The sequence below is a fragment of the Rhinopithecus bieti genome, unplaced genomic scaffold (assembly GCF_001698545.2).
Source record: "Rhinopithecus bieti isolate Rb0 unplaced genomic scaffold, ASM169854v2 scaffold_1673, whole genome shotgun sequence".
NCBI classification, from domain to species: domain Eukaryota; kingdom Metazoa; phylum Chordata; class Mammalia; order Primates; family Cercopithecidae; genus Rhinopithecus; species Rhinopithecus bieti.
Window position 1 is genome coordinate 9,452,662 of NW_016804690.1, and position 20,257 is coordinate 9,472,918.

Sequence of the window (20,257 nt, forward strand, 5' to 3'; positions counted from 1 at the left end):
TCAAACTCCTGAGCTCAAGTGGTCTGCCAACCTCGGACTCCCAAAGTGCTGGAATTAAAGGCATGAGTCATAGCACCTGGCTTGTTTCTGATTTTCATCGAACATTGTAATGTTTACTTTTGGTATTTTGTAGAGACCTTTTACCAATTAATGAAGTTCATTTTTAGTTTTCCTGAAGTATACAGTGGTGACTTGGTTTGTAATAATTTGTTTAGGCTATTTTATTATAGTTGTGTCATTAGCATTTAACTGTTGTGGCCTCAGTGAGTCACTTTCAGCACCGTGATCTTCTGACCTGACCTTGGCGAGTGCCACCAGATACCAAGGACCATTCTGCCTTTCTGAACTCTACCCGCAATCTTGGTTCCTACTTGAGGGAGATACCTCTGTGGCCTGCTCCTTTGCCCATGTGTGGATATGATGATGAAGAGTAAAACTCCTGGGCTATTTCTACTGAAATGCCCAAATTAATGACCCAGAAAGTGATTAAACCTGGCCATTCCTTCAGCCTTCATCATCTATGAGAATTTGAAAACTGTAGTCTTCTTTACTTCTACTCAGTGTATCAGTGAAGATGAAGTGCATTCAATGAGTAAAGAAAGGTACAAATCCTTTTCATTTTCTCTGGAATGTTACATATTTGTACATTATAAAAATATTTTTTCTCTCCTTTGTGGTAATTAGTGGTGGGAAGGGGAACTAGCAGCATGTACTCAATTTGTTCTTGAATTAAAAATACAGAGTTCAGGAGAGCTTGGAGAGTTGTTCCATTTTAAGTTTTTGAATATATGCATAGCTCTTGCCCTACAATAAATCGATCATGTGGCAAACGTCTAATTGCTTCTCTGAGCTAATGCTTCAGCATCTTCATTTTGCCAGTCACATTCATATCACTCCTGCTGTCATTCAGTCACCTGTAGCTATGAGCAACTGTAATGGAAACTGGGAAATGGAGCCCAGCTGCGTACCCAGGAAAAAGAGAAGATAGGTTTTGGTGAATACCCAGAAGTTTTTGCAATAGCTAATAGGCAGCCGACCCAGAATTTGAACCCAAGTCTTCTGCTTACAGAGTCCATGCCTTTTTTTTATTATACGATAATGTCTTTTACTGTATGCTAAATAGAATCACAAATTAGTTTTGACTCAGAATAAATGCCATCTACTGAATCTTACCCATCAGTTACTGTTGTAGTGAGACTTATCCAGACTTCATTATTAGCATTCTTTATTATTCTCTGTTTTGCAGAGTACTGCCAATCTCCTTTCCAACTGCCCAAGCCTCCAGCCCTATGCAATATTTATATTTTATTTTCAGTGCTTCTGCATCCAGAACTTAAACTGGAGCACTGTCCTAAACCAAGTTCACAAGAATACATTTCTCCTTTGTTCGTCATTTTAGATACCACATTGTGGTGTCTCCTCTTTCTATCCAGAGGAGAATACTGTTGCATTCAAATGGACTCCTAAGGGAGCATTCTTTGCTTTGATTGTGGTTGAAGGTTGCCAAGACCACAAGAAAATATATCTTACTCAACAAGATGTGGGTATTCCAATCATTTCATAGTGGAAAAGTTTTATTCCTCAAGTTTCTGTGTTATATTTTGAATAAGCTACTAGAACTTGATGGGACGTCCTAGGATGACAGAAGTCTAACTCTGAAAACATGACCTTAAATAGAGTTTGGGAAAGCGTGTTTCATTTTAATGTTTCCACAGTATAAATCATGCAAGCTCTTACAAAGATCACCAATCAAATACTTTATTGCCCTCCCAGATTACCCCACTATTATCTTTGCTAGCTCTCTTTTTGTTTAATGTTAGATGTACCATCATTAGTCACATTTATGAAGTAGCTGAATAAGAAAAAGGCCCAGTCGGTATATTCTGAATTACCCAAATTTCTTAACTAATGCATTACTAAACTAGCTACGTCTTCTTTAGAAAATCTTGACTGCCTTTTCAGTCAATCTACTAGTTCTTTGTGATAACTTTTGCCATTTTGACTTTGTGGCATTGCAACAAGCATCTTGAATTTTCTGTAGAATTTTTTCCTGAATGATTATAAAAAATGAGGTATGTGAAATGCAAAAGTTTTCTTTTGTTTTTATTTTTTCATTGTCATCATAAAAAAATTCTCCTTCAGTAAGTTGAAACAGTGAATAAAAACTGACCTCACTTATTACCTCACACATTATGAGACTGGGATAGTACTAAGATTCTAGACATATATCTTATAGTTCATAAGAGCTGTTTATGTTAGTAAAACTCTGATTCTTCTATGTCTCACTGTAAATCAACATGCAAAGCCATGAACTCTAGACTCCAAACCTGAGAGTTAAAAGGGTCTCAGATAAACCATTTTTAATGAAGTCTGTTATTGAACATGGTTGAAGGAAAATATTTTATATTTTTAGACATCCATTTAGGTACTCATGCAGCACTGTGAATATTTTCAGCCTAAGCCATTAATATCTATTAATATTAGTACTTACTACTGTAGTAATATTAGTGGCTATTGCCCTAGTTTCTACCTGATCAATTAATAATAACCATTTATCCTTTGGGTGCCTTCTATGAACCAGGTGGCATTTTCTTGCTGCCATATGCCCATCAGTCTATAAGTATTGTTCAATATTTAAGTGACATTTAGTTCAATTCACTTATGAGGTTGGCGTTGGTGTCATGTATAAAAGGCATCTGATTTTAGCGATTCTTCTTCCTTCATTAGCCCAGTCTTATTGAAGAAAAACTATTATAGACATTCACATACAGGTTTTTGTATGAACATAAGTTTTTATTTTCCATTATAAATATCTATGAGAGGATTGCTAGACATGTATAAATATATAAGAATCATTTTGCATACTAAATATACAAACATAATAAACTATATTTATAAGTCTCTTAATTACTTTAAATATATGGTTTTCAAAAAAATGCCATTGGTAACTCTAACTAATCTGACTCATACCTATCATTTTTTTTTTTTTTATCACTTCATAAAAGTTGCCCAGGTTAGCTTTGTTCACTAACAGTATCTTTTGTCTTGATTAACTTCAGAATTAAAATGTGGGAAAGATTTTTTTAAACAAACTACACTACATTTTTAAACTGGTTTTCTTATGCTACAATATACTGTTCTTGCCTTTTGACACTAGAGTTATTCATTGTAAATTTAAAGAGTCGGCTTTGATAATGGAAAGACACATTAGTTAATGGAACACACAAACAGAAACACTCATCTTAGGTCCTTTGTCTATCAAGTAAGTCCTTGTAAGGACTACCAACATGTTGATGGATGTCTGGTGTTATCTTCACATGTTTTATATATCCTGATCTATTTGATCACGTAAGAGGGAGGGATGGGAATGGAGGGGGTCCAGAGAGAGAGAGAAAAGAAAGGAGGGAAGGAAGTAAGAGAGCAAGGAAAGAAGGAGATAAAAACCTGAATAGTTCACAGATTACACACTCAATGTCTGTCTGCTTTACACTGAATGACCAGTTAGCTAATAATATCAGTATATTCAATGTTCATAAAATGATAGAAATACTGATACTTTTTCTATTGATTTGTATTTTATTTTTCTGCTTTCAAGAATGGTAGGAATAGAGGACGTTTCAAATATGTTTATAACACGTATGCTTGAAAGAAAATGCCTTACCTGAAAATATGAATTCCACACTGAGATATAGTCATCAAGTATGATTTTTATTTCTGAGGAAGTTTCAACAAATTAGAATGAAATGAATGTCTTGTTGATTTCTTAGCACAGCCACGACACATGTATTTTAAGTTATAATTATTATAGTTAACAATAATAATAATTTCCCGTGTGAGATCCCCCTCCTTGCACTACATCCAGAAACTGCCTCCAGGCAGAACACTAGGGTAATCACAGCACTCACCTTACTGTCTTCTCTTTTATCATGGAACTTAGTCCTGCACTATCTGTTGAATAAACTAATGTTGTATAACAGATTTTGTCCAATTTTTCAGGTGTCTACATGAAAAGGGTAATTATAATTCTAGTTATTCATCATGGTGGGAATCAGAAATTAACACAAAACTTTTTTTTTTTTGAGACGGAGTCTCGCTCTGTCGCCCAGGCTGGGGTGCAGTGGCCAGATCTCAGCTCACTGCAAGCTCCGCCTCCCGGGTTTACGCCATTCTCCTGCCTCAGCCTCCCGAGTAGCTGGGACTACAGGCGCCCGCCACCTCGCCCGGCTAGTTTTTTTTGTATTTTTCTTAGTAGAGACGGGGTTTCACCGTGTTAACCAGGATGGTCTCGATCTCCTGACCTCGTGATCCGCCCGTCTCGGCCTCCCAAAGTGCTGGGATTACAGGCTTGAGCCACCGCGCCCGGCCAACACAAAACTTTTTAATGAAGGGTACTGCAGTTCTTCCTCTTTGAGCACAGGACCCTTCAGTGTTTTTCAAAGTGTGGTCTACAAATTACCTGCATTATTATTTCCTGAGGAATCTATTGAATGCAGATTCCTAGGCCCTAGTCCAGTGTTTGAAGGGAAAGGTAGAGATCCAATTTGAAAAAGCATTCTGGGTGATTCTTAGGACTGGCAAATTTTGAGCACCCTGGCATTGGACTGCTCATTTATCTTCTGTACTTAAGACATCACCATTTTCTCAACTTGCTAAAATGAAGGGTATAGGATGCCAGAGCTGGACTTCATTTAAAGAGCTCAGGCAAAGCAGCTCAGTTGCATAGAGAGCAGAACCCTGGAGATCAAGGCAATGGGTTTATTCCTTGTGTACCTTTCACAACTGCTCCCTGAAGTATGGACATTCAGTCTGTGTTGTAGGTATACAGTTAGCATCTCCTTTACATCTAAAGATAGCACATTTTCACTAGGATTACCAGCTCACTGTGATGCCTAAGAAAAATTTCCTTAAAGTAGCCTGTGGGATTGGTATCAACTACTGAGTGATGCACTTAGATGATTGTAGAAAGAGCTACCTGGTGTTCTAGAGATGAAAACATAAAAGACATAAAAGACATAATACTAATGTAAACAACTGCTCGGAAGACAATTATAATGGCCAAGGGTTCTGTTTTGTTCCCTCCATTTCCCTTTTCTGCCTTCTTTCTCCAATTCATCCAGACACCAGGCTCTAGTATTAGTCACTTATTGAGTTACTGACTGAGGCTCCCTGCATTTGAACAGAACACATCCACAAATCAAGTATTTTAATAGTGAGAAGATAATGATAAAGTTTCCTGGCAGTAGTAACAAGCATATGGGGGCTATTTCATCTGTGAGAGAGTGTGTATGTGCGTGTACTGTGTGTATGTTAGTGCCTCAGAGATGCTTGATTTCCTAAGAGGTAAATAAGAATTACATGTATTATTACATATAGTCTCACAACAGAATTATATACAGTCATTACAAAGAATAAGGTACATTTATACATGTATGTTTGTGTAAAAATAAATAATAACAATAATAGTAGATTAGCATACACATAAAAACGATGAAGGGATACATTACATTCTATTATCAGTGGTTATCTCTAGAAGATGGATTTTTCGATGGAAAATTTTCCTTTTCAAAGTTAATTACTTCAGTCATGTTTGAATTTTGTATGATTTGAGTAATCAGAAAAATACTAAAACTCAGGGGGACTGTCAACTTTGCCTAAGTAAGACTTGTCTGATAGATCCGTAAATTGAGAATCTAAATACGGCTGGGCACATTGGATCACATCTGTAATCCCAACACTTTGGAAAGCGAAGGAGGGTGGATAACCTAAGGTTAGGAGTTTGAGACCAGCCTGGCCAACATGATGAAACCCCATGTCTACTAAAAATACAAAATTAGCCAGGTATGGTGGTGGGAGCCTGTAATCTCAGCTACTCGGGAGGCTGAGGCAGGAGAATCGCTTGAACCCAGGAGGTGGAGGTTGTAGTGAACTAAAATCATTCCATTGCACCCCAGCCTTGGCAAAAAGAGTCAAACTCCATTTCAAAAAAAGCACCAAAACAAACAAACAAAAAGCAGAAACAAAATACATCAGCTTAAAAGTTTAAGTATTTACCATGTTTAATTGAGAGAAAAGGTGTCTTATCTTAAGAACGTGAAGCTGAAACATGCGAGTTACATTTTCCTTTTCACAGATACTGATCATCTCTTTCCCAGTGAGTTAAAGGAAGGTTTGATAGAGAAAGGGAAGGGAGAAACTTACAGAGTGATGTCTGGGAGAGAGGACAGAAGAGAGTATGGCATGAGTATGCAACTGGGCTAAAATATTAAAAGCCAATTTGGAGGTGGTGATTAATATAGATGATGACAACAGCAACAATAATAACTGTTGCCAAACTGTGTGAAACACTTCACTGGTTTATTTCATTTAAGCTTCACATTGATTCTTGTGAGGAAACAACCTCTCTGAACCTCAGTATCCTCCTTTGTAAAAATGAATATTACAACAGTCTCTAACTTGTAAGATTGCTGTGAGAATTGAATGACAAGGTGGGTATAAAACAATTAGCACAGTGTTTGGGACACAGTAAGAACTCATTTCTTGTTGCTTATGGTTATTATTATCTTCATTTTATAATGTGGAAATTGAATTTGAACCTTGACCAATATCCAAGAACTAGTAGGTGACACAGATGTGGAAATTGAATCTGAACCTTGATCAATATCCAAGAACTACTAGGTGACAGAGCTGATATCTGTGCCTGGGCTTGTCTGTTTCCAAATCTACTTCAGTATTCATGTACAACAGTGACACTTTGGAGTCCTGTGTAAACTCCCTGCATATTTCATCCATCTTAATTATTGTCTTTAGAGTGGTGAAGTACATAGGTATCTAATTAAGATCTATTGTGGTAGTGTTGGTGATGCATTCATTAGAAACATCAACAAAAACAGATCATACATTTTCTAAAGACAAGATCATGTTCTATAGGTAGAGTTTTAGGTTGGAAATGAATTTTTTATAGAATAGTACCTAAGCATAGTGTGTGATCACCTTGCTTTCAAAGGTTAGTTAGGAGAGATCAGCTGCCTGTGCAGTGACTCTGGCACCAAAGTGCTGCCTGTGCAGTGACTCTGGCACCAAAGTGACAGATGGCCCAGTCCAGGGCTCTGACCAGCTTCTTCTGTCTGCTGCTTTCCTGGTATAGTAACTTTGCCAATATAATGGGAACTGCTCCAAGGAAGAGCTTATGGTGGGGTGAGGTAGGGCATGGCATTGCCTTTGCTATCCATGATATGTAAGGATAAATTGAGACAAGTCACCTTCACCAGGGAAAAGTTGATGGTGAATGTTGGGCTGCCTGGTCGGGAAGCATTTTTTGGTTGTTAAACAGGCAAACCTGTTGTTACGTGTGCCTTAACGGAAAATGCAGAGCCACAGCATAGCAATGTAAGGTGGTGTTGACTCCACTTCAGCTTGTCCTGAACCATTGATTTCCCAGCTTCGGATGCTAAAGAGAAACTCCTGGCTCAGTTACTCAAACTGAAGACATATCCCCTGATGGAGGAGGGGGTGAGACATGAAGGTGGAGGGAAAAGGTAGCAACAATGGGGCTCACAACACAGTTTAGAAGCAGCCCATATGCCTGGCACAGGATGACTACATGATGGGAAGACAAGACTCATTTGAACACAACCCAAAAACCAGAGGGGTTGAGTTTGACCTACTCATCTCTCCTGTCTGGCACCACCATTTGCTTTGAGCCAAAGTTGCTGTGGGGCACAGTGGTTGGTATACCAGTTGGTGTGTACCTGATTGTCTGGGGTTACTAAGAGGGAATTGGAAGCAGAAAGCAAATTTTTGAATGTTAGTCACCCATATAAAGTGGGTTGCCATTCTACCAAATCTCTGAATAGAGGAAAATCATGGATTTGTAAAGATGGCAAGAGAATATCCATTCACTTAGCCACATAGGAAGAACCTGGTTCTCTCGTCACCAGGCTGGATCTATGATGAAGAGCAGAACTTTGAGCCAATGGGCCTACAATGAGAATGGCTATTGCTGCATACTCAGAGGGACAACATTTTTCTGGTATCAGCAGGTAGCAGGAGTGGGAGAAGGGTTGAGGAAACAAAAAAGGGAAAGGAAAATCAAGGAGTGAATCAGTAGGGAGGTGTGTTTGCAGGCGAGGCCTCTAATATTCTAGAGTATGCAGCTGCAGTCACTCTATAACTACTTAAAAATTTGATAATTTTTATTTGCCACCACGTAGCAATGGCTATCTCTGGTGGTAAGAAAATCAAATTATTGAGGGGGGTTGTATTTTTACTTTTTTATGTATCCTAGTTCTTCTACAATAAATATATATTACTTACATAATTAAATAAATGAAGATCCCTCCAAAATAACTTGTATTGAGTGGTAGCTATAAAGAAAAATAAAGCTGTGAGCAATTGTCTGGTGTGTGGGCTTTAGAAGATGATCTGAGATCTCATTTTCCTCACAGTATCTTTTGCCTCCCTTGCCAGGTACACAGACATATTGCTCATAATCAGCTTTCAAAGAGCACATTTGTGCAAATGGAGAAAGACGTGTAAAAAAAGATAGTTCAGTAATCTCACTTCGATTTTAAATGAGGGATTTTGTTTAGACCTCTTAATACAATTTTACAGTGGTTTATTAGGCATTATCCTTGAGTGACATCAAAATATGATTGTCTTCTAGTACTTGGTAAGGAATTAGGTAGGCTTGCTAGCAGCCTGGTTTAAACCACACAGAAAGTGAAGAAGACTGTATTTCAGCTTGTGAATGTCTCCTGCTGTTGAAGATCAATATGCTTATGTGTACCAATATATATATATACACAAATATATATGCATTTATATATATGCATGTATATTATGTATGCATGTATATCATACATATTTTAGTTTCAAAAGAGCAAATTCGGAGATAAAGCACTATAGTTTGTCTTTATTATTTGTGTATTTTTTCCATTTTATGGCGCCTTGAAGCATCAAAAGATGTTGACAAAAACATGTTTTTTTATACCAGCTAGGAAACCTAATATGTGGAAAATTAAACTGGCTGTTCCTTTCTGAGACTTTTTGGATATCATAAATGCATGATTCTTATTTGAATGAAAAGAGAAAAAAGTTTTCAGAATGCTCAAAATACTAGGGTTTTATGGTTGCTTTGATTTAATTTCCTTTAGGAAAACATCATTGCCATTGCTGAAAATTAACAAATAGATGAATCCATTAAAATTCTTCCATTAATTGGAGGGAAATAGTTTCTCTATTACAAACTACTACAAAATCACTGTAGTAACTACCAGAAAAATCACTGTGCTTTTAGTCGTGCTTACCAATGGTACAGGGAAGAAAACACCATTCCACTTCTATTCAAGCTACTCTGACAGGTAGCAGCTTGAATATTTCCATCTCTATTAAGACCATAGAGAAAGGCTTCCCTCTATAAGATCCTGTGAAAAATCAGTGTTGAAGAACTCCTTATAGACAGAGAATTCCTTAGTGTCAGTCAATGGAAAACTCATACGACCCTTCAGAAATATGTACTTTTAAATTTTGACTCTTCTGCTCCAGCGGGTAGTTTGTTGCAAAAGACAAACTCGTGGGTGTCTAAGAGAACATGGAATGGTACAAATCCATGCATTAATGCATTGCTTTGATCTGGTTTTACAAGTGACTTACCATTCCATTAGATTTTCCCCATGGGAAATTGAAAAAAAAAATGTTTCCACTGGCTCCTGGCACAGTGATTGTTTCCTTCAAGGATGACCATCTCAGGAACACACCTGCACTCTAGCAAAGATTTTGTTCACCGGAACAAAAGGGAGGCGGAAAGACATTTTGAAACATTCCAAACTGCTTGGAACATGCCATGTATTAACAAATCCTCTTGTATGTTAGATCATTCTAATTGGAATGTCTGCTAATGCCTTTTGTGAACAGGAACCTTTGTAATTTTAGCTAGGGGAAGTAATGACATCAACAGCTTTCATCAGATCTAAAAAATATATAATCGTCATCAACATGATAATTTTTTTACATCAATAACAAAATGGGTTTTGGGGGGTAAATAACTACAGGAAGCTGCTTTTACATTTATTTGAAAAACAAAGATCAAAACAAGTAGCGATGTGCAAAACTTTTTTTTTTTTTTTTTTTTTTTTTAGAGCTGGATTTTAGCTTTATGTACAAAGATCATGCAAATCAAATCAAACTAAAAGCAAAATAGACATTATACAAGCGATGCAAATTTCTAGTGAAAGGAGGTGTTAAGAGCTGTGAAGCGTCTCAGATTTTACTCTATTTACAAGTTAACAAGTTTCATGGATGGTGGCAGAAGACATGACACTCCTGAGTCAGATTTGAAGGGCAATTTATTATTCACCTCAATAGCAGTAGCCAGAGTATCTGCACTTTGTGCTGATTCTCTGAGCCTTCATTCTCACAGGGTGAGGCAAAGAGAGCAAAATGATATTTGTACATATAGAGCATTGTATTGTAGGCAAGGAATTCTGAGCTTTGGGTGCCTGAATTTTTATAAAGGGTAGTAAGTATACTTTCATTTTGCTCTCAAGTGAGATATTACCTTTATTATACTGAATAGTAACTATGCCCGCCCTTTGCTTCAGAATATTACCTTTATCTTACAAGACCATAAGCAAACTGTCTCTTAGGCCTGGAGGGAGACATTATATTCCAAAGCTGTTTGCTATGTGAGTAAACTTGAACTAATAGTCCAGAACAAAGGGCAGCCAGTGACTTACTTGCAAGATGTGTAGAAATGTGAGAAATCCATGGAGAATTGTCCCCCAGTGGAAGCATTTGTTTGGCTGTGATATTACATTCAAGTCTCAGCACTGTTATAGGTTGGTACAAAAGAAAGTGCAGGTTTTGCCATTTAAGTCATGGCAATTACTTTTGCATCAACCTGACAGTACACTTCAGACAATCAACCACTTATTCGGTGAGTCAGTGAGTCACTCATTCATCCAGTCAATGAGTTAGTCAGTCACTTAATAAACATTTTTAGAGTGCTTGCCATGTGCTTCATATTATGTAAAGAACTAGAGGAACAAAACAGATGAACAAAGTTGAAAACTGTGCTTTAGCAGTTTACATGCTAGTGAAAAAATAGTAATCAAAAAGATGAAATTAATAATAATATTTAGCAGAGATAATACTGCATGTTCACCATAGTTTTCTTTTCCTGGGTACTCATAAAGTCTACATTTCAGCCTTCTTTGTACTTGTCATTAGGTTGGAGCCATGTAACTGAGTTCTGGTCCATTGTATGTGGGTGTAGTGATGTAAAGTAGTAAGAGGCCATGTCTTTCACAATATCCCATAAGACCCTGAAGTTCTATCTACTTCTGCCATGGAATCCATGGAAGCCAACCAGAGCCACAAAAGATTTATTATCTCCTGTTCACAAGTGAGGTAACAGCATCATAATACAATGTACTAAATATGATAATAAATATGATACAGGTTGAGCATCTCTAATCTGAAAATCTGAAATCTGAAATGCTCCAATATCCAAAACTAATTTGAAGACCAACACAATGCCACAAGTAAAAAATCCTACACTTGACTTCGTGTAATTGGTCACAGTCAAACTGCAGATGGATAAAACATTTATTCAGTGTTCTCAAGGGAAGATTCATTAACAAATCTTCCAGCATCATTGCTAATGACAGCCTGATGTCAAAACAAATCTACAATGCTGATAAGGCATCACTGTTTTGGGGTTATTGCCTCAGAAAGACACTGACTACAGTTGATGAGACAGAACCTATGGGAATTAAGGCTGCCAAGGACAGAATAACTGTGCTGGGATGTGCTAATGCGACAGGCACACTTAAGTGTAAACTTGTTGTAATAGGCAAAAGCTTGCATTTTTGTTATTTTCAAGGAATGAATTCTCACCAGTCCATTATTATGCAAACAAAAAGGCATAGATCACTGGGGACACCTTTTCTGATTGGTTTCACACACATTTTGTACCAGGGGCTTGGGCTCACTGCAGGGAAACTGGACTGGATGATGACTGCAAGATTTTGTTATTCCTTGACAACTGTTCTGCTCATCCTTCAGCTGCACTTTTCACCAAAAATAATTTACGCAATGTACTTTCCCCTAAATGTGACCTCATTAATTCAGTCATGTGACCAGGGTATCCTTAGACCAATGAAGCATAAATATAGAAACAATTTCTTAAACAGCATGCTACCAGCAATGAACAGAGGCATGGGGGTAGAAGGTTTTCCAAAGGAGTTTAACATGAAGAATACAGTATATGCTGCTCCTGATGGTTGTGACACAGTAACTAAAAACACAATTGTGCATGCCTAGCACAATCTCTGGGCTATGATTATGTTCAGCGATGATGAACAAGTGTTGATTTTGGAGGATTCTGCATGCCAGTTGAGAAAAAATGATATTTGACCTCCTGAAATATGCAAAATTATACCTTCAATATGCAAAAATTATATGTTCAGATTCCATCAGTAAGCTGGAAGAAATGAATATCAATGAAGTTTTTAACATCAATAATGAGGCTCCAGTTGTTCATTACCAACAGTGAAACAGTCAAAATGGCTCTAAATCAAGGTGATTGTGATAATAATGACAATGAAGATAACATTGATAACATTGCTGAAAATGTGCCTAAAAACAGCATGATGAAGATGTGTGATGGGCTTATGGGAGGACTAGCTCAGTCTGCAATCTTAACAAAACAAGAAATCATGTCAGTTTATAAAATCAAGTAGAGACTTCTGAGAAAAAACTGTCGTTAATGAGGCAGATGACTCTGGAGGAAACATTTTAAAAAGCCATTCAGCAGAGTGTCTCCTCATCCCTAGAAGACTCACTTTCTGGTTCATCAACTGCTTCTGATGTTTCCTCTCACCTAAAAAAATTAAATAAAATACAGTGTACAGTACACTTTTAATTAAAATGCAGCATCATAGGTGGAGACTGCCATTGTTTGTTGTTGCTCTTTCACAGCTGATACAGGTATTTTGGTGATGCTACTGTGCTCCTTAGCTACCCTGGATGCATATTTTTTTCACTGTATTAATGATTTGACATATAATTTACTGTTAAGAATTTATATGTGAATAAGTACAAGAAAGTGGTTGCTTATTGGTAGCAAATGTATTTAGAGTCGGGAATAATGGTGATGCCAGACAACCACAGTTTGTCCACATGGGTGGTTGAGATAGCAACACCTTTGTTTTCTGCTGGTTCACTGTACACAAACTTTGTTTCATGCACAAAAGTATTTAAAAATATTGTGTAAAATTACCTTCAGGCTATGTGTAGAAAGTGTATATGAAACAAATGAATTTTGTGTTTAAACTTGGGCCTCATCTTTAAGATATCTCATTATGTATATGCAAATATTCCAAAATCCAAAATCAAAAACTCAATATCTGCAACACTTCTGGTCCCAAGCATTTCAGACAAGGGATACTCAACCCGTATATTTTTTCGAATACCATGACCAACTTCTGGGCAAGAATCCTGACGTATTCATTTGATTTACAGTTCTTACCAAAGGGCTTAGAGGAAGACATAAACTTGTCTTTCAAGTCAAAAAGGTGATTGTTTTATTATTATTTTAAATTTTAGACTCAGGGGGTACATGTGCAGGTTTGTTACATGGGCATATTGCATGATGCTGAGGTATGAACTTCTATTGATCTTATCAACCACGTAATGGACATAGTACCTGATAAGTAATTTTTCAATCCTTGTTCCCCTCCCTCCCTTCCCATTTCTGGAACTCTACTGTCTACTGCTTTCATCTTTGTGTACGTGTGTACCCAAGGTTTAGCTCCCACTTTTAAGTGAGAGCATGAGGTATTTGATTTTCTGTTTTTGTGTTAATTCACTTAAGATAATGGCCTAAGAAGGAGATTGCTAAAGTAATGAAGGTCATAGAATTAAGGGGAATGTTTATTTTGCTTGCTTACTTTAGTTTTTCTTCTAAGATAAGAAATGCTTAAATATGTTCACCGGTAAAATCATGGAGAGGAAGAGAATCAAGTTATTGAAAGAAAGGTCTTGAAGGGAGGGTAGAAGACTAAGATCTAGAAGAGCCAATATGTAGGTGAAAAACTTACATGGCCATAGGAAAAAAAAAAAAAAAACACCACAACAGGATAACGATTTCAATCATAGCTTTGGGGAGAGTTTGTTTTTTTTAAGATAAAAGAGGTATGCTGCTATAAAGACACATGCACACTTATGTTCATTGCGGCACTATTCACAATAGCAAAGACTTGGAATCAACCCAAATGTCCATCAGTGACAGACTGGATTAAGAAAATGTGGCACATATACACCATGGAATACTATGCAGCCATAAAAAAGGATGAGTTTGTGTCCTTTGTAGGGAAATGGATGCAGCTGGAAATCATCATTCTGAGCAAACTATCGCAAGAACAGAAAACCAAACACCGCATGTTCTCACTCATAGGTGGGAATTGAACAATGAGATCACTTGGACTCAGGAAGGGGAACATCACACACCGGGGCCTATTATGGGGAGGGGGAAGGGGGGAGGGATTGCACTGGGAATTATACCTGATGTAAATGACGAGTTGATGGGTGCTGACGAGTTGATGGGTGCAGCACACCAACATGGCACAAGTATACATATGTAACAAACCTGCATGTTATGCGCATGTACCCTAGAACTTAAAGTATAAAAAAAAAAAAAAAAAAGAGGTAGAGAAAACACTGAAAACAAGCATAGGATACAGATTCCAGGCATTACAGAAAAACAGTAGTCAGGTGTTGTCTCTCTTTTATGTACCAAACTCCTTGTTGGAGCATTCACAAATATCTCATTTAATCCGCCTGTCATTTTACAAAGTAGCTATCATCATCACTATTATTTTATAGATGAAGTCACAGAAATTCATAGAGGTGAAGTCATTTACCAAGGTTATATAGCTATTAAGTGTGAGAGCCATGGTTCAGATCTGATCTGATTGACTCCCCACAGCTTACACTAGAATAATCTGATAGGGGAGACAGAGAGGGCTAATTATGTGCACACTTTTGGGGAATTTAACTCAAGTTACCTGTCAGTGGCCTTCATGCTACACCACCTATGTCAGGGGCAAAAGAATCTGCCCGTGCACCTCCACTCAGTACCTCCGCAAAGGCACTGAAAGAGGTTTGAAAATCGGACAACTGGTCCATCAACTGATTGTTATAGAGGTCAGCTCTCCAGTGTTTACCAATTTAGGTTCATGATATTAAGTGATTTGAAGGGTAGTTTCAGCATCACTTAGTTACAACCTCCCCAATGTGAACGCAAATACAGAGAGAATTAAAAGGTGATACCAAACCTTCAATATCTTTGCAGTAGCATTTCCTTATTATTCTTTTAGAACCATCCTGATTTCTTTGAAGAGGTAAACATATATTGCATAACTGCGAGAGATTTATCAAATCTGAATTAAAATTTTGGAAAATAATTATCATCTCAACTTATTAAAATGACCCTTAGGATCTGAAATTATCGCTACAGATTTTATTTGTTATACTTTCTAAATCTAAAAGTACATTAGTTCACAATAAATTCCAAAAGTAACCTATAAAGTAAGTCTTTAGAATGGAAAGAAATAAATAATGACAGTGACATTTTCACCCATGCTGGGAAGCTGGCAGGATGATGATAGAAGAAGTTTGGTACAGATTTTCTGTAAGGTACCTGAAGCATCACAGTGAGCACTACTCAGCAATGGAAAGAGATAATAGATTATGAGGCAAGGTAAGTCAGCAGGATTTATAATATGGGCTTGGAAGATATTCTGCTTGCTCTGCCTTTCTTCCACAAGGCACTGCTTGCACACTACAAGTTTTTGACCTTGATGAGACTCTGGTTAAAGTGGCCCATCTAATCCAGTATAATGCATTTCAACAGCTGCCCAATGAAGGAACCACTTTTCTGCTTCCAGGAGCACACTTTTCCCAGAAGAGTTCTCCAGTCTGGCAACATGACAGAAGAATGTCTACAAAAGCCTTTCTCTATTTTGTGGCTTAGAAATAGGATCTACATGCTAAGTACAAGCCCTTTACTGAAAGATGCCAGAGTTCTCCTTGAACCCTAAACCATCTCTCAAAGAGCCTTCCCCAGGTGCTTTGGGAACTGTGCAGCTTCACTCTAAAGAGGAAGAAAGCCTGAGAGTTTTCCTTGTTTCAACATCTGCCTTCCTGTGTGGTCCAAGTATAATGGACTGTTCTTAATTTTTCAATCTTCAGTCTTGCTTCCTAAAACTTGAGTTCTGATTCTTCCTTGGTTAACCTTCTCTTGACTGATTGGGACAGTGCTCTAGATATGTGCTACACACTCCAGCCTTGCCTATGGTTCTAATTTTGGAAGTTATCTGGTCCTACCAGGATTTGCCCTGTGTTCCATCTCCTACTTCTGGCACTCATTTAAAATCTCTGGAGATTTAACATCACAGATATATATATATCAAGAACCCACTAGATCTCTGCTAACCTCTGCAAGGCATCCAAAACATCTGAGTAAAACAGTCCTTTTAAAATTGTTATCAAATAAGCTTATAATTAGAAATTAGGTAAATCTGCTTTAAAACAACCCTTAGGATCTGAAATTATAGCTTCAGAATTTTATTTGTTATACTTTCTAAATCTAAGAAGTACATTAGAACTATAATCCTTTGATACAGTCTAATAGACTTACTAGCATTCCAATAAAGCTCTTGAACTTGTAACAATTTGCAGTATTCTTTTATTAATTCAATCATAGAGTGACAATGCAGACTTGGCACTACTCCATCTCATCCATAGCTGCTGGGCCCCTACATTCTATATTCTGTCCATGATGACCCGCTTTGAGTTCCTCAGACTGTACTTTTCCACCTCTTGATTTTATCTGTGTTAGAGTTCTCCTTCTCCGGAAAGACTTCCCTGACCATCTGTCTCTCTTCCAAATCTGATTTTGACCCTGCTCACTTGTTCTACAACTCCACACTTCCCTCATCATAGACTTTATCACTGTGTGTTGTGATTATTTGATTGTTTTCTGATTCTTTCATGATTTGTAAGTTCTAAAACAGCAGTAATCACTTAGTTTTATTCTTGTATTATTCTTCCTATCATAGATAATGTCTGTCATTTGTAAGTAGTCATTAAATATTGGAAGATTTTGTGAATGTCTCAGAAGCCTGGCATCTGAGCCCAGGTTCCCATTTTTGTTGATTCTGCCAATAGAAGTTTCAATAATAGCATTGAAGGTAATACATTGCTACAAGTGGTGTTTCCAGGATCAAATGAGATAGTGTAAGTGAAAGTGATATATAAGTTATAAATATGTTAATTATTACTCAGTCTTCTTAGCTATGTTTGTATTCCTCTTATAGTATGTTAATTTCTACTGCATTATATGTTCCTCTTATGATTTGCTTAATTCTTTCATGGGAAAATGTTGCTTTTTTCTTTATCACGAAAATTACAAGTAACAGAAGATTTCGTGATTTTTTTTCCTATGTACAGCTCCCACTGTCACCTTAAGAAAGTTAAAGAAAATTTAGGGCAGAATTTTTTGACCTACCAATTAGTTTGCTTTTATGATTTCCACAGCAAGAAAATACTTAACCAAACTGTATTTTCATTCTAAGAATTTATCTGTTTCTGTTTAACACAGTTAATACCATAAATAAATAGAAAGTGATAACTTAAATATGTATCAAAATTAAAACCTCTCATTTCAGACCTATTGACATTTCATCTCTGCTGTGTGATCCAATAAAAAAGCAACTATGTGGATTATTTTAGCAATATTGGGGTTTTCATATATACTAATAAAATGCATTCTTTTCAAAGTAAATTTATAATTTATTTCTCAACAAGTACCACTATTAATGGTGCTTTGGAAGAGACAGCATATTGAATTAATCATAGGTTTTGATGATGGAGAGTAGGTTGAATCAGACCAAATGTCCCACTATGAAGAATTATAAGAGCTAGCAATAAGTTAAGAGAGGAAAACAAAATCATAAACAAAGCTCCAGCTGTTTAAATATATTATAGAACAAGTAAACAGAGAGAACTTGTCAGGTCAAGATTTTAGAAAGAAGGAAAACATATTAAAGTAAGCAATACAGAACTGCTTTCTCCCATCAGAGTATTTGTCCGTTCGCTCTGAAGGATATAGAGGCTGAACAGAAAATGGTAGCCTTGCAGTATCGACAAACTGATCAGGCTGGGAAGATAAAAAAATGGAGCTCCAGGCTCCCAAGGCAACGAGAATTTGAAAAAAGGGAACTTACCCAACCTAGCAAAACAAGCCAACATTCAAATACAGGAAATACGGAGACCACCACAAAGATACTCCTCGAGAAGAACAACCCCAAGAGACATAATTGTCAGAATCACCAAAGTTGAACTGAAGGGAAAAATGTTAAGGGCAGCCAGAGAGAAAGGTTGGGTTACGCACAAAGGGAAGCCCATTAGACTAACAGCAGATCTCTCTACAGAAAACTTACAAGACAGAAGTCAGTGGGGACCAATATTCAACATTCTTAAAGAAAAAAATTTTCAACCCAGGATTTCATATCCAGGCAAACTAAACTTCATAAGCAAAGCAAAAGTAAAGTTCTTTACAGACAAGCAAATGCTGAGAGATTTTGTCACCAGCAGGCCTGCCCTACAAGATCTCCTGAAGGAGGAAAACTGAATCTAAAGCCAACACTTTACTGCTTCCACAGTAAAAACGGGGAAGATGCATGCCTTGTAGAGATTTCTAGGGAAAAAGAGAAATTAATATCAGAGCAAATACATTTTATTAGTGCCCTTAAAATCTTCAAAGAGGCAATAACTTAAATGATTGGAACTGCCAAGGAAGTTGAAATTTACTTTACCAGTGTCTTTCAAATATTTTGAGGAGGCCCAGCCCCTGAAAACAATGTTTTTCTTCTCAGAACATCATGAAAGAACGATGTAGCCAAGGACATCATTGGAAGTAGGAAACAACTTTATTCTCAGAAAATATGCTTGCTTTCTGAACCTCTAAATAGTACCAGTAAAATATATATATATATATGTATGTATAGCATTTGGAGAAATCACATTTGTTTCCAGGTTTTACTTTCATATTTTGCCTATTATCATTCCTTTGACCCTCTGTTAACAGGAGACAAATGGGGCAAGTCTCATTTTCTCCATTCAGGAAAATCAAAGATGAAATAAATAATATTCTGTATTAATTCATTTTTCTATAATTTTGGAAAAGAACATGATGTCCTATTGCAAGACAATAGGTTGTTCATCTCCTGGAACACTCCCAGAGAATGGTCAGGAACCACTGGACAGACCAGAAAATGTCCTAAGCTTTGTTACTTTGAGAATACCTTTTGCTATAAAAGCTTTTTTAGTTGTTTATTTTGAAAATAATTTAATAACTAAAGAATATTTATTGAAAATTTTGGGAAATAAAGGTACTCATAATATGACTTTTCCAGTATGCTCTTAACATTTTGAAAGAATTATTGTCAATAAATACGTATGCTGTTTATTCTTTGGCCCTTTATAGAGGAGATACCCTGGAGTATGGTCTTAGAGAATTTGAGTTTATGCTGGAGTCTGCCACAAACTCTTTGTGAACTCAAGAAAATATTGCTCTTCCTGGTCTCAGTAGAGAATGAGGAGGAATCTATGTTGCCAATCAATTTCCCAGGCTTTTCATGTGAATACATTTTATATGATATTAGAGCCTGAGCTTTCTAAATGTTAGTGTTATAACTAATGCCAGGCGGCCCCTAGTGTAGATGAACAGGTTTCTATACAGCATAATTTGTGTAGGTCCAACTACCCAACTTCTTTGTAGGTCCAAAAAGAGAGAGAGAGGAAGAGCTCAGTAGGATACTGGAGATTTTCCAGAGCTGACTCACCCAGAAGTCAATAAGTTAGTAAACACGTGTTTAGCACCAACAGTATAATTACAACAAACATAAACTTAATTGGCACTACTTACTGGACTGTAAGAAAAGGAAAAACAGAGAATCCGAATTGCCATCTGACCCCTTTCCTTATACATTTTCCTATATTTATGCCTAGATTACATAACTTAATGTAAGGAGTTGAGGTTTTCCATCCCTCGTAGTCTTGAAACCACACACATCAGAAAATAAAACCTATATTGGAAGGAGGCTGCTTTTATCAACCCAAATTTAGCAGAGTCTAGGCCTAATAGTCTAGCAATGTGGCAAGCCCCAGGGCATAATTCTTTAGGTTTACTCAC